General features: G+C 49.6%; 2 protein-coding genes and 1 long non-coding RNA gene across 3 annotated transcripts in view; 1 reads left to right on the forward strand and 2 right to left on the reverse strand.

Annotated features, from left to right (window-relative positions):
• Positions 1–492, reverse strand: part of LOC144587224 (uncharacterized) — a 24,297-nt gene extending 23,805 nt beyond the window's left edge. The window contains exon 1 of the mRNA XM_078387122.1: positions 366–492. The gene's annotated coding sequence lies outside the window, so the exon portion shown is untranslated. The remainder of the gene's footprint in view (positions 1–365) is intronic.
• Positions 493–3,573: 3,081 nt separating this feature from the next.
• On the reverse strand, positions 3,574–5,334 carry LOC144587333 (uncharacterized). Its single transcript, XR_013542493.1, has 2 exons — positions 5,238–5,334; positions 3,574–4,255 (listed from the first exon to the last, which is right to left on the reverse strand). It is a non-coding gene; the product is annotated as an uncharacterized LOC144587333 (long non-coding RNA).
• A 1,027-nt stretch (positions 5,335–6,361) lies between these two features.
• LOC144587238 (uncharacterized) overlaps positions 6,362–13,297 on the forward strand; it is a 42,911-nt gene continuing 35,975 nt past the window's right edge. Inside the window, exon 1 of the mRNA XM_078387204.1 lies at positions 6,362–7,217. The gene's annotated coding sequence lies outside the window, so the exon portion shown is untranslated. The remainder of the gene's footprint in view (positions 7,218–13,297) is intronic.

Consider the following 13,297-nt stretch of genomic DNA (forward strand, 5'->3'; position numbering starts at 1 on the left):
TCAGCCTCGCCCCCCCTTTCTGCCCCCCCCTTTCTGCCCCCCTCCTGCCAATCTCCCTCCCCCCCACCTTCCTCTTCCTCCCATCCAGGGCGTGGGAGCCTTAAAACCCCTTTCCCCACTTTTGCAGGTGGGGGGTGGGTGGGGGACTTTAGGGGGAGGAAGGGAGGGGGAGGGGGAAGAGAGCCCCCCCCAGGGGCCTTCCTCTCCTGGGCCTTGCGGGGAGGGGACATGGGGTGGGGGGAGGAAATCTCCTTGCTTCCCGGGGGGGCGAGATTCCCTTTGGGGGGGAGTTTGCCTTCCCCTTTTTTTACTCCCCCCCCCGCAATATTTTCCAAACCCCCCCCCCCCGCCCCGCATGGGCTCACCTCCTTGCAGGTCCCGAGGCCGGGGAAACTCCCGAGGAGACCACTTCGGCATGCGCCCTTCCCGGGGACCATAGAGACGGGAGGAGACAGACGGGGGGGCCTCCCTCCGCTTCCGCTTCCGGTTTGGAGAAAGGCGGGGAAGAAAGGGAGAGGAACTCCTCTTTCCTCTTTCGTAGCTCTAGGTTCCCTCCCCCTCCCAACCCCCCCAAAGGGTTTCTCATAAATGGAGGGAGAGAGGGAGGGGCGAGGGGAGGGGGGGCGAACAGGCATGAAGAAAAGGGCGGTCTGGAAGGCAGGAATTCCACACACACACCCATCATCATCATCATCATCATCATCATCATCATCATCATCATCATCATCATCATCATCGTCTTCTGTCGCCTGCTCTCAGGCCCCCCCCTCCCCAGGCTCTTCATTCATGAAAGCGGGACCAGCGCGCCTGCCTCTTCTTCGCCCCCCCCCACTTCTCGAGTCCTGGGAATCTCCAGGCATTTCGGACGGGGAGGGGAGGAAAGGCTTCTCTCTGTGCAAAAGGTTTTGCAAGGCAGGCTCCCCCCCGGGGGGGGGATCTTCAGGGGGGAGACGGGATCCTGGGTGGGGGAGGGGAGAGAGACCCTCCCCCCATGTCTCCTCCGATCAAAGCACCAGGGGGTGCGTGGGATCGCCCCTCCTCATAGGCGACCGACCTCCCCCCCCCGCCCAACAAACACACATTTTTGCCCTGAATCCTGCAGCCACTGGTGGGTGTAAAAAAAAGGGAAGGAAACAAAAGTAACTCAAGCTCCCCCCCCTTGTGGGGAAATCCCAGCCCCTCCCTCTTTCCCAAATCTTGGAAAAGGCTGCAAGTCTTCCCCCCCCCCCCCCCAGGGAAAGGGGCCAATAAGGTGCAGGGAGGAAGAGGAGGAAGGAGGGCTGCCGAGGGGGAGGAAGGGCAGCGAGAGGGTTGGGGGGAGAAGGAGGGGGTCGGCTGGGTGGGAGGGGGCTGATGCAGGACCCCCCCCCCCTTTGAGCTGTGTCCACCTCCAGGAAAATGAGTTTGGGGGGTCTTTGACAGGCTCTTTCCTTTGAAACAGGGACTGAAGGGAAATATTGAAGATGATGAAGATGAAGATGTAGATCAGGAAGAAATGAGGAGGAAAAGGGGGCTAGGCAGGGAGGGAGGGAAAGAAGATGCCTCCCCAAGGAGGTTGAAAGTAAAGCACAGGAAGGGACGGAACCTGGGAGGGGGGCGGGGGGAATCTGTGATGGATAGGAAATGGGGAAAGGTTTTTTTTTGGGGGGGGGGTTGTTGAGGAAATGAGAAGAGAGCCAGATGTGAATGGAGGTGAGGGTCCAGGGTTTGGCCCTTGGGGAGGGGAGGCAGGGCCAAGAGAGGGAGGGAGGGAGGGGATCTGACATCTGGGGGAGGTGCCCCCTCCTCCAAAGACCAGTGAAAGGGATCTGGGGAGACTTTCTCCCTCTGGGACCAACCCACCCACCCGTACCCCAGACTAGTTTGGAAGATCTCCAGGTCCCCTTGGGATCCCCCTTTCACATCCCTCTTGATCTGATCTCCATGGGGCTCCCTGGAGGGGCTCCAAGGGCAGATCCTTGCATGGGGGGGAGGCTGTGTGACCTACTGGGAAGAGCTGTGCCTTTTGGGGCAGGAAGTCGGAGAGAGGATTTGAGGCAATGCCCTCGACACCTGCCAAGAGACCCCCAGCCGGTTCCTCTCGGGCTTCCAGGGACCAGGCTCCCCCCCTCCTGCCCCCTCCACCCCTCCATTAACTCCTCAAGGCAGAGGAGAAAGGAAGGCCTGGCCGCTCGAAGGCAAAAGCACGGATTTCCCCGCGCCCCCACCCCCCCTCCAGGATTGGAAAGGAAAAGCCTCCCAGACCGACCGCCCTCCGCCTCCGACCTGCCAGCTTTGGGGTTCTCCAGAATTCTTCCTCTGTGCAGGAGAGGAGATGATGGGGTGGAGGCATGAAATCCATGGGTTCAGGAATTAGGGGAGGGGGGAGAGAACAGGACAAATAACAAAATGCCTTGCCCCCCACTCACCCCACTCCTCCCATTAGCTCTTTCTGTCCCTCCTTCCCCCTCTACTCCAGGCATCATCCTCCCTTTTTTTGCATCTCTCTTTAGGCCCCCTTGTAAGCTGCTTTCCCATTTCCACCTTGTCTCCTCTCTGGAGGGGGGGCAGGAGGCCAGGCCACCCCACAGGAGAGACGGAGGAGAAAGGCACTCCCTGGGAGTCAAACCTCCTTTATCTCATTATTGCCATTAACTTCCTTCCTCCAGCCTGAGCCTTTTTCTTCAAGGGTGGGAGGATGGGCTGCTGTTCTGCAGGCTGGTGGGGAATTTGAACCCAGGTCTCCTGAATCCTCCCGCCACCCAGCCTCTCTGCACATGGGCAGAGTCTTTTCCTCATGCCCGAGATCCTGCTCGCCATCGACCCAACCCTCTCACAGGGGTCAGGAACTCTTTAACAGGGCCCTAGCCCTGCCCTTGACCTGACCGGGGGTGTGTGTGTGTGTGTGTTGTGTTCTTGGGAATCTCTTCTGCCCCCCCTTTCAATTTTGGGGCTCTAGAAGGAGGAGGGGAATAGATACTTTTCCCTGCGTCTGCGTGGAGACCCAAGAAGGGAGGTAGGAAGAGGCATAACGTTTTCCCCCTGCCCAAAAAATCCCCCCCCCACATCTTCTTCTTCTACATCCAGCTGCCTTACCTCCCCCCCCATCCTAACTTTTTTGGCTTCTCCCTGCTTTCTCTTTCTCCCCACTTTGGATTCTCCCCTAAACTGGGAAAGAGGGGTGAGTGGGACAGAATAATTAGGAAAAGCATGCTTCCCCTCCGATTGGAGGAAAAAGAGCCGATCCAGACCGTGTTTTCCCTCCCCTTGGAAAGCGAAGCGGGGGGGGGCAAAACGTAAGACATAGCAAGTGGAAGGAAGAAGAGATTATGAAGGAACAGAGACCCCCTCCCCACCTGTAAGGTGCACGGCTTTCTGGAGGACCCCCTGGCTTTCCTGGCATCTAGAGAGGGAAGGAAGAATTGGGACCCCCCCCCCAGACCTCTGAGGATGGAAAGAAGGAGCTGAGGACAAGGTCCCCGAGAGGCAGATCTTCTGAGCCTTGTGCGAATGGAAGAATCTGCAACAATTACCCTCTTTTGAACAGAAAAACCCTCCCTGAGGATAGCTCGATCGATCTATGGAAGCCATGCATTGACTCTTTGTCAACGCATCAGGTCCTTTATTGTAACTAACGAGATCCGAATGGTTCTTTTTGGCCCTCTGGGACTCTGTCGGAGGCCATACGATGAACGAGACTTCAAGCCAGACCCACCGTTCACCTTTCCTCTGAAGGGCTTCCACCCTGCAGCGTTCCTGGCCTTTGTCGAGGTGCTCCAAGCAGCCTTCCCCCATGTCGAGAGAGGAGGGGAGATCCGTCTCTTCTCCCCAAGCAACTTCCTTCATGAATCCGCCAGCGTCGTCCTGCCCGTTGTAGCTATACTTCGGATACTCTTTTCGCTGCCCGTCTTCACTCAGCAGCTCCCACCTGTAAATGTTCTGCTGAGTCTTAAGAGGGCTGGTCTCCTCTTGGGTAAGCACGGATCAGGGATGCCATGGGATGAACGTGGCCTCCCACTTTGGGAGGACCTCTTTGCACCTTCACCAACTGGGGATGAGCAGTTGGTGGGAGAGACCATTTACACAAATCTGCTTTTTTTTTTTTTTTTTTTTTTTTGCTGTGGAGCGAGAGAGAGGGCACCAGCTATCGGTTCAAAACCTGTCGCGTGGCTCCAGCAGGAGAGACAGCATCATTGGTGGCAATCTGCCGTGGATTCAAGCCTTCCTTGGGCCATTTTAGGGTGCAGACAAGCAGTACGACCAAGCGACTTGTGCCCTGAAATTACAAAAGGAAGCCTTTCATTATCATGAGAAGGCAGGAAAGACCCTCAGGCTGGGAAAGGAGGAAAGGCAGCAGGAGGAGGACCCAGTACGAGACGGACGAACTCCCTCAAAGAAGCCCCAGCCTGGTGTTGACGCATGAGCTCAGCAGGACCATTGAGGACTGGGCGATTTGGAGAACGCTCCTTCACAGGGTCATCAGAACTGAAGGAGAGCCCCATGGTGGATCAGGCCCAGGGCCCCTCTTGGTCCCGCTTCCTAGGTATCTCTCCCCTTTGGTCCCACCAGATGACCCCCTGGGGAGCCCACGAGACCCCCCCCAGATCCCAGTCTCCTGATGGAACCCTCTTCCTCCCCAACATCCGTCCTTTTTGGGTCGACCCGAGGCCTTGACACCTTGGTGGCCCCGAACAGGGAGCGAGTCTTTCAATGGCTTCCAAGGGTCTTCAGCTCATGCCCAGGTTCTCATTTGATGACTCATTTAGTCTCTTTTCCTCCCTTTATTTTGTGATTTAAGTTTTGTTTTGGCTCCCTCTCCCTGGGGAGATCAGGAACGGCCCCTTCCCTGTCACCCTTCCCCCCCCCCAAAAAAAGGCTAAAGGCCTCCATCTCCTCAGGCAGGCTTTTGATAATTATAACCCCATTTTCACAGACTTTTTAAAATCTTTTCCATGTTTCCATATTTTCGCCTTTTAATTGTATTTTAAATCGTATATTGTTTAGTTTGTCTTTTAGTATTTTAACTTATTGTGCCCTGATGGCTTCCTTTTCCCCAAGAAGACGAAAGGGCGGGGGCTCTTAATTATGCTTAATAATTATTACCCCTCCCCCCTCAGGAAACCGTTAAGTGAAGGGGTGGAAAGGAGCATAGAGGTAGGAAGGAGGTAGAAGAGCTCCTGTCCTAGGGCGACCGGAAGCGGAAGCAGGGCGCCTGCTGTCCTCTCTGTCTCCCCCCTCAACTCTATGGTCTTCCTCACCCCTTTCCCGCCAGAAGGAGGTGCGCGAGGTCCGTCGGTAGGTGTGTGTCTGTAAGAGGCAGTCGTGGATTTCGGGGGTGGGATTTCCGAAACATTAGCGGGGGGAGGGCTCCTTTTTTCCGGTGGGGGAAAAAATTGCAACAAAGCCAAAGACAACCCCCCGCGCGGTTGCTCCGACTGGAGGGAAATAAAGGATTTTTGTTTCAACCCCCCTTTTCCTGCCCCTCCCCACCGGAATTCAACGTGGACTCCTCCCCCCCTTTGTGCCCCTTCCCCCTCCTTGCCTTTCCCAGGCAAAGGGACCCCCAAGGGAGGAACCTTCCTCCCCCCCCCCGAAGCTCAGCGCCCCTTCCTCCCCCTTTAGGAGAGACCCCAGAGACGATGGCGCCTCTGACCCTCTTCCCCCCCCTCGAGAGACCCCCCCTTCGAGGTGGGGCCGGGAAGAGCCTCCTCCGGGTTCTGGGGGGGTTCAGGGGTTCCCCTGCTGTTTTCCCCCTGCTGGTCTCTCTCCCCCCCAAAAAACCTTGCTCTCAGGTCAAAGAGTGGGGTCCCCCCCCAAAGTGCCCCCTTTTCTGTCTTCCCGCCTGCTGCCCTTCTGGTCCCCCCAAGAAGACAAAGGGGAGGGGCTCCTAATTAGTCCTATTAATCATTACCCCACCCCACCCCGTTGCTTCCATTCAGGCAACCGGGGGGGGGGGAGGGGGAAGGACCATAGAGGAGCTAGCAAGGAGGTAGAGGGGAACCTCCCTCCTTGAGCGGACGCCGGGTGCCTATTGTCCTCTCTCTCTCTCTCTCTCTCTCCCTCCCCAAACTCTATGGTCTTCCTCTCCCTCCAGAGGACCCAGAAGGAGGAAGCAGGAGGTCCTTAGAAGAGGTAAAGGTAAAAGGTAAAGGTTCCCCTTGACAATTTTTGTCCAGTCGTGTTCGGCTCTAGGGGGCAGTGCTCATCTCCGTTTCCAAGCCATAGAGCCAGCGTTTGTCTGAAGGCAATCTTCCATGGTCACATGGCCAGTGCGACTTAGACACGGAACGCTGTTACCTTCCCACCGAGGTGGTCCCTATTTATCTACTTGCATTTGCATGCTTTCCAACCGCTAGGTTGGCGTGTTTATTTGTGTGGGGTGGAGGTGACCAACTCCCCAGGGACCGTGCGCGGTGGGGGGAAGAGGGAGGGTCCCTTTTCCAGGCCATCCGGTGGGAAAAGGGCAGCAAAGCCAACGGTCCCCCCCTCGCGTTGCTCCAGCTAAAAGGAAAGAAGGACCACCCCCCCTTTTTCTTCCTCCTCCCCCTCTTTCCTCCTCACGATCTCACACCGGGGGTGGGGGGGTGGAACAAGGAAGCTCCGTCTTCCCTGCCCCCTCCCTCTTTTCTTCCAGACCAACTCTCCAGGTGACACACACACACACACACACACCAAGGGTTTGCCCCCCCACCCTTGGCCATGGGGCCTTTTGGATTCCTTTTTGGGGGGGGGGAGAAGAGAGCCATCCCTTTTTCAAATTTAGGTTTTCTTACTTTTCCACCATTCATTTTGCTTCCAATGCCCTGTTTGGCCTCTTTGTGGGGTGAATGTTTGTGTGGGGGGGGCGCGCTTAAGGACCACTCTTTCTCAGAAATCCCTTCGGATAATAGTATGAAAACAAGCCCTCTATAAATCAATCTCTGAAATCAACAAAGTCATTCCTTCATACCCATGAGGTACCTGTTCAGTCCAGGCAAGGGCTCTCAGAGCCGGTCGGTTCCCCCATCCCAGCCGGGAGTGTTTGGGGGAACGGAGGGCAGGAAAATCTTTCTGCACGTCAGGAAAAGGGGTGGAGGATAAACCCGGTTGGCCTTTTCTCCTTCCCGTTTCTAGTGTCCTTTGAGGAGGTGACCCCGTATTGACCCCAGCAAGAGCATGGGATCTTCTGGATCAAGGCTCGAGATCTCTGTGCGAGGACCTCCTGCTGGGATTGATTTCTAGGATCAAGGTCTCTCCAGGTAAGGATTCCATTGCCTCTTGGGCCTAGATTGTGAAGGATGATGGTTGGTTGCCTCACCGAGATGCCTCGGTCAACAGAAGCGAAGCTCCTGTGTCACAGTCAAAACATGAGCATACATTTAAGGAAGCATTTTGTTCTGCTGCTGCACACGACTAGAGAGTTGGGATCTGGTGCAGGTTTTAGCACATAAACTTTACAATAGCCATTCTCATTATTTACACACACCCTCCCACCCCATTTTCTGTCCCATTGCAAATGTGGGATATGAGACCTTCGAGACATGCCCTAAAAATGTTCACATTTGAATCTGGCTCACAAAGCCCCCAAGTGCAAGAGTCTCAGAAGATGGTATTAGCTTTGCTACTAATAAATATTTATTTATTCTGTTCTTTCCTAGTGTTTAACCCAATTGATGAAAGTTTTCCTTTATGTAAATCTGTTTTTATTTATTGTTGTACCCCTTGTTGTAAGCCGCCTAGAGTGGTCTTAATCGACTAGATAGGCGGGATATAAAATAAATAAATAAATAAATATTTATTTATTTATTCATTGCATTTATATCCCGCCCATCTAGTCAATTAACCACTATGATAAAAATCTATGAAAGGTTCTCCCTGCTCACTAAATAGATGAACAAAGTGGAATGGAAGGGATTTTATTACTTTGGGTACCCGAAGTTTCTTCATTAATTTTTCCTATAGTTCCGTCTGCCCTCTTTCACTGTGTCAGTTGTAGCCGAGACCCCCTTAAGGATTCCTCCAAAATTTATCAGTGGCTATTCTGGCCATCTCCAGATCTCCCCTTCTTTCTCTCTCTCTCTCTCTCTCTCTCTCTCTCTCTCTCTCTCTCTCTCTCTCTCTCTCTCTCTTTCTCTCTCTCTTTCTCTCTCTCTCTCTCTCTCACACACACACACACACATATGGAGATGTATAGAATGACATCTCCAAGAATTGAGCTATGGATCCCCAGAGGATTGGAAAAGGTGTGAAAGGGAGGTGGAGAGGCGTGGAGGAGAAGAGCTGGCCGGGGAGAAGGGAGATCGGGCCCGTCACCCGCACCCCCCCTTTGACCCTATTCTGACTGACTGGCTGGCTGGCTGGCTGCCCCCATCTCTGTGAGTCCATTACAAATATTTAAATTCAAGTTTTGAACATTTCCGTTCTACTTGACAAAACTACATGTCTTCCTTCTGGAAGAGGTTTTGTAAATAGGCCAGCAATATTGTCTTTACAAGGGCAAAATTCAACTTTTAGTTTTCCCTCTTTTACAACCTGCCTTACATCACAGTATTTTGTACATATGTGTTGGCTTCTGCCTTTTAAACTTGTATTCTTGGATAAACGGATACATGCTGTGTTATCCGTAAAAATAGGCACTGGCTCAGTTACATTAACATTTAAATCTTGAAGTAACTGCCTGATCCACACTCGTTCTTTAGTTAACTCATGCATTCCTGCTTCTGTGTCACTAGTGGAAATTCCTGCTTCTTTCCTGGACATCCAGATCACACAAGCCTCCCCCAGATAGACTGCTAAACTAGAAATTGCCTTTCTATCTGCAGGATCAGCTACCTAGTCAGCATCTCCATATACTTTTAATTCAAGACTGCTTCCAACCTTTAGGTTTAGCTTGTGATCCACAGTGCCCTTTAAAGACCTTATTACTCCATTCTGGTCGCAAAATGTTGCTTTGGCTTGCAAGAGCCTCCCATACCTGCCTTGTTAATTCTTCAGGCACCAACTGCTTTCCTCTGCTCTTAATCAGGCCTCTTTCTCTCCAAATTTTTCCAAAGGTATGTACCACTCCATAAGCATATTTTGAATCTGTGTATATTGTTCCGTCTCTTGACTTCGATAAATGTAAGGCCCGGTTGTAAAAGAGCAATGATTCAAAAACCAGCTTCTTTTTTCCACTAGAATAGCTGTAGCTGCTACTGACTGGACACACTCTGGCCACCCTTTGCACACAGGGTCTAAGAGCTTCGAGAGAGAGGCTACAGGTGGTTTCTGTTCTCCCCACTTTTGGGTTTGCACTCCCAACCTCTGCATTCATGAAAAGGTAGAATGGCTTATATCTAGTCGTGGAAACGACAAGACTGGTCCTGTCACAAGATCTTTCTTGACCACTTCCACTAAGGATTTTTCTTCTCTAGTCCAATCTGACACACCTGGTTTGTTGTTGTTGTTGTTGTTGTTGTTGTTGTTGTTAATTTGTTCTACTGTATTAACCATAAGCTTCAACTTCTGCTCCTGGTTCTCATCCTCCCTTTTCACATATACTCTCTTTGCTTCCATAGATTCATCACTCCAATTTTCTATCTTTTCCCACTTCTTCCTAGTATTTTGTGATTTAGGGGTGGCCAATTTTATTCCCCTTATTATTAAACGTCTTAGATCATGCATGTTAGTTCTCTGGCCAGCATTCTGATGATACCATTGCGGGTTTTGATTAGGATATTTCTGGTCTGCTGGTGCCTGGTTTGCCCCGGGTGGATGTTCCTCCTCCCATTCGGCCCTACGAATCATCTGTTCTCTCTTCCCTAGTAAATAATTGGGGAATAGACATACTCTCCCACCCCCAGGTATATACATTTGGCTCTAGGAAATGATCTATCTGCCCTGCTAGTTCTGTTGGTTCGTCTATCAATGACTTCATCCCCTTCTTAAAACTCCTTATTTCTGTACTACTGGGGGGGGGGAATTTACAAATCCTACCTGATTAGGCCCCATCACTACTTTCTGAAGTGGACATGATTCAATAACTGTAATATAAGTAACCTCCTTTTTCTTGTAATTACTTATTTGTATTTATCAATAAAAGCGGGTTCCTAGGGTGGGACAAGGGATGAATAACCTTCAAATGCCCCAGATTTTGGCCGAAACACTGCAGGTAGTCTGATGCTTTCCTTAGTTTAGTTCATACTAAGCAACAACAATTTATGATCTTCTTATCTTTACTTTTCGTATTTTTCTCTTCCAAGCATAGCCTAAAATTGGGATAATGTCATGTAGATATAAGGATCCAGGAAATTCTCACGCTAAAACGTTTCATTTCTGTAGCCGTGTCTGCCTGCTTTAGAAAAAGCAAAGCAATTCTGAAGTCTTTTCTTCCCCTTGTATTTTATTCAGAAAAAAAGGGGGAGAGCCATGTTAGGAGTTTCACAACCAAAGAAATGAAGCCAGAAGGAACTTGACCCTCTCCTTCTGCTGGCCTTGATGTAGCTGTGGTGTTCCTCCTTTCTCATGAGTCATACACAGAGCCAAACCCTTAACTTGATCCCCAGTGAGATTTCCTTCTGTTCTGCCCTCTTCTCTTTTCTCCATCAGGTAAGAAACAGGAGACTCAGAATTATATGGATCTACTTCTTCTGTGACTGAAAAGAGGGGAGAAATCACATGAATTTACATGAAAGAACTCACATGAAAAAAGCAATATAAATGCTTCAGCCTTACCAGTAGCATTAGTAGAAAGAACTAACTTTCAGTCAAAGAACTAACACAGTGGGAAGACTATAAACACATGGATTGTAGAAAGAACTTCTGAGCAGTGAAAGTAGTTTCCATCAAAGAACTCACAGTGGGGAGAAACCATATAAATGTATGGAATGTGGAAAGAGCTTCAGTGTCAGGGCATCATATACTAAACATCAACGAACTCACACAGGCGAGAAACCATATAAATGCATGGAATGTGGAAAGAGCTTCAGTAAGAGCTATCACCTTAGTTCACATCAACGAATTCACACTGGAGAGAAACCATATGAATGCATGGAATGTGGAAAGAGCTTCAGTCAGAGCCATCACCTTAGTTCTCATCAAAGTATTCACACAGGGGAGAAACCGTATAAATGCATGGAATGTGGAAAGAGCTTCAGTCAGAACTCTAACCTTAGGTCCCATAAACGAACTCACACAGGCGAGAAACCATATAAGTGCACGGAATGTGGAAAGAGCTTCAGTGATTGGGGATCACATACTAAACATAAAAGGACTCACACTGGGGAGAAACCATATAAATGCATGGAATGTGGAAAGAGTTTCATTGAGAGCGGTAAACTGAGGTTACATCAAAGAACTCACACTGGGGAGAAACCATATAAATGCATGCAATGTGGAAAGAGCTTCAGTCACAGCAGTGCCCTGAATTCCCATCAACGAACTCACACTGGGGAGAAACCATATAAATGTTTTGATTGTGGAAAGAGCTTCAGTCAGAATAGTAGCCTGAGTTCCCATCAACGATCTCACACAGGGGAGAAACCCTATAAATGTATGGAATGTGAAAAAAGCTTCAGTGTCTATGGATCATATACTAATCATCTAAGAACTCACACAGGGGAGAAACCGTATAAATGCATGGGATGTGGAAAGAGCTTCAGTGTCTATGGATCATATACTAATCATCTAAGAACTCACACAGGGGAGAAACCGTATAAATGCATGGAATGTGGAAAGAGCTTCAGTGACAGGGGATCATATACTAAACATCAAAGAACTCACACGGGAGAAACCGTATGAATATATGGAATGTGGAAGGAGTTTAAGTCACAGCAATAGCCTTGGTTTACATCAAAGAACTTATATGGGGGAGACACGATGAGAAAGAGCTTCAGTCAGAAGCCCTTCAGTTAGACGCTCTTGATCCCTTTTTACAGGCAGTAGCTGAAGCTATGTCCAGTGCATTGTCTTGTCCGCCAAGATTAACTTGCTTTCAACCTGTGATGTCCAGTGAGGTAGACAGAATTTTGACCCTTGCCAGGCTTAGATCTTCAAAGCAGCCAAGCCAGTAACAACAGAATGGGACACTGCAATCATTAATGGGTTTTTCCAGGAGGGCATAGTTTCCCCTGCCCTCAAGGAGACACTCATTAGGTCCATTCAAAAGAAACCTAATTTTGTGACAGATGAAATTGGGAATTATAGGCCCGTTGCCAATGTTTCCTTCTTGAGTAAAGTGATCGAGAGGATGGTGGCCGATCAGCTCCAGGCCCTCCTGGAGGAAGTTACATTTGCTGAAAGCACATGTATAACTAAGAAAGAGAACAGAATTTGTGCTACAGCAAAGCTTGAAAATAATTTGTATATGCTACATTTGAGAACACAACACAATGTAACACATGCTCTGGTCAAAAACACACCACCACATGACCAGTGTGCCCATTTGATGCACAGGAGACTGGGTCATGCTAAATTCAGGGTAGTGCAAAAAAATGGAAAGCATGGCAAAAGTTTTGAGAATGAAACCTTGTAAGAATTATTTGGATTGTAATGTATGTGGCTCAGGGATACAAACAAAAGAAAAATGTGCGTTATGATGAAGTTTTTTCACCAACAGATGTACTGAAGATGTATCGGATCTCTTCCTTGGATGTCATCCTGTTATGCTGCCGGTTGGAACTGCTGTATATACTGTAAATATACTTTGGTGTTGGTAGAAGGTGCCTGTGTGTGTGTGTGGGGGGGGTTATTTGTACTGCCTGGACTGGACAAGACTCTTCTAACTTTATGCCAGTTTTGCACCAACACATTGTGTAAATTTATGTCCCCAGATGTATGGTTTAAGTTTCTCTAAAGTCCAAAACATTGCTAGGCACTCCTTTTCAACAGTTTGATATTACAACCCTCAAATGAATTAAAATTAAAAGCTTATGTGGATAGTGGTAACAGTTGACAGATATTTCTCCCACAGTTGTAATTTCTTATATACGTTACTGGATGCAAAGCTCCTTCTCCATCTGCTTGGCAAAGCACCGCCCCTAGTCTGACATTTGATGCATTTGATGCATTGGTGAAGATGGTGGACTCCTGGCACTCGGGTCCATCTGATGCTCTCTGGCTCCTTCTTCGTTGTCAGGTCCAACAATGGGGCATTGAAATGTTTTTTGTGCTCAGCCCAAGTGTTGCGATCTACCCTTTGTTGCCCCTATGTATTTGGATCTCACAAAGGTACACACCCTTCATGCTGCCATTCTTTTATTATCAAACAAATAAAAAGGAAAATCACATATGAACTGCTTCAGGTGCTAATACGTTTTGGATTATTTCATCAATTTTATTCCAAACTGCTGTATGCTTTCAA

Source organism: Pogona vitticeps, chromosome 2 (genome assembly GCF_051106095.1).
Source record: "Pogona vitticeps strain Pit_001003342236 chromosome 2, PviZW2.1, whole genome shotgun sequence".
In the NCBI taxonomy this organism is placed as follows: domain Eukaryota; kingdom Metazoa; phylum Chordata; class Lepidosauria; order Squamata; family Agamidae; genus Pogona; species Pogona vitticeps.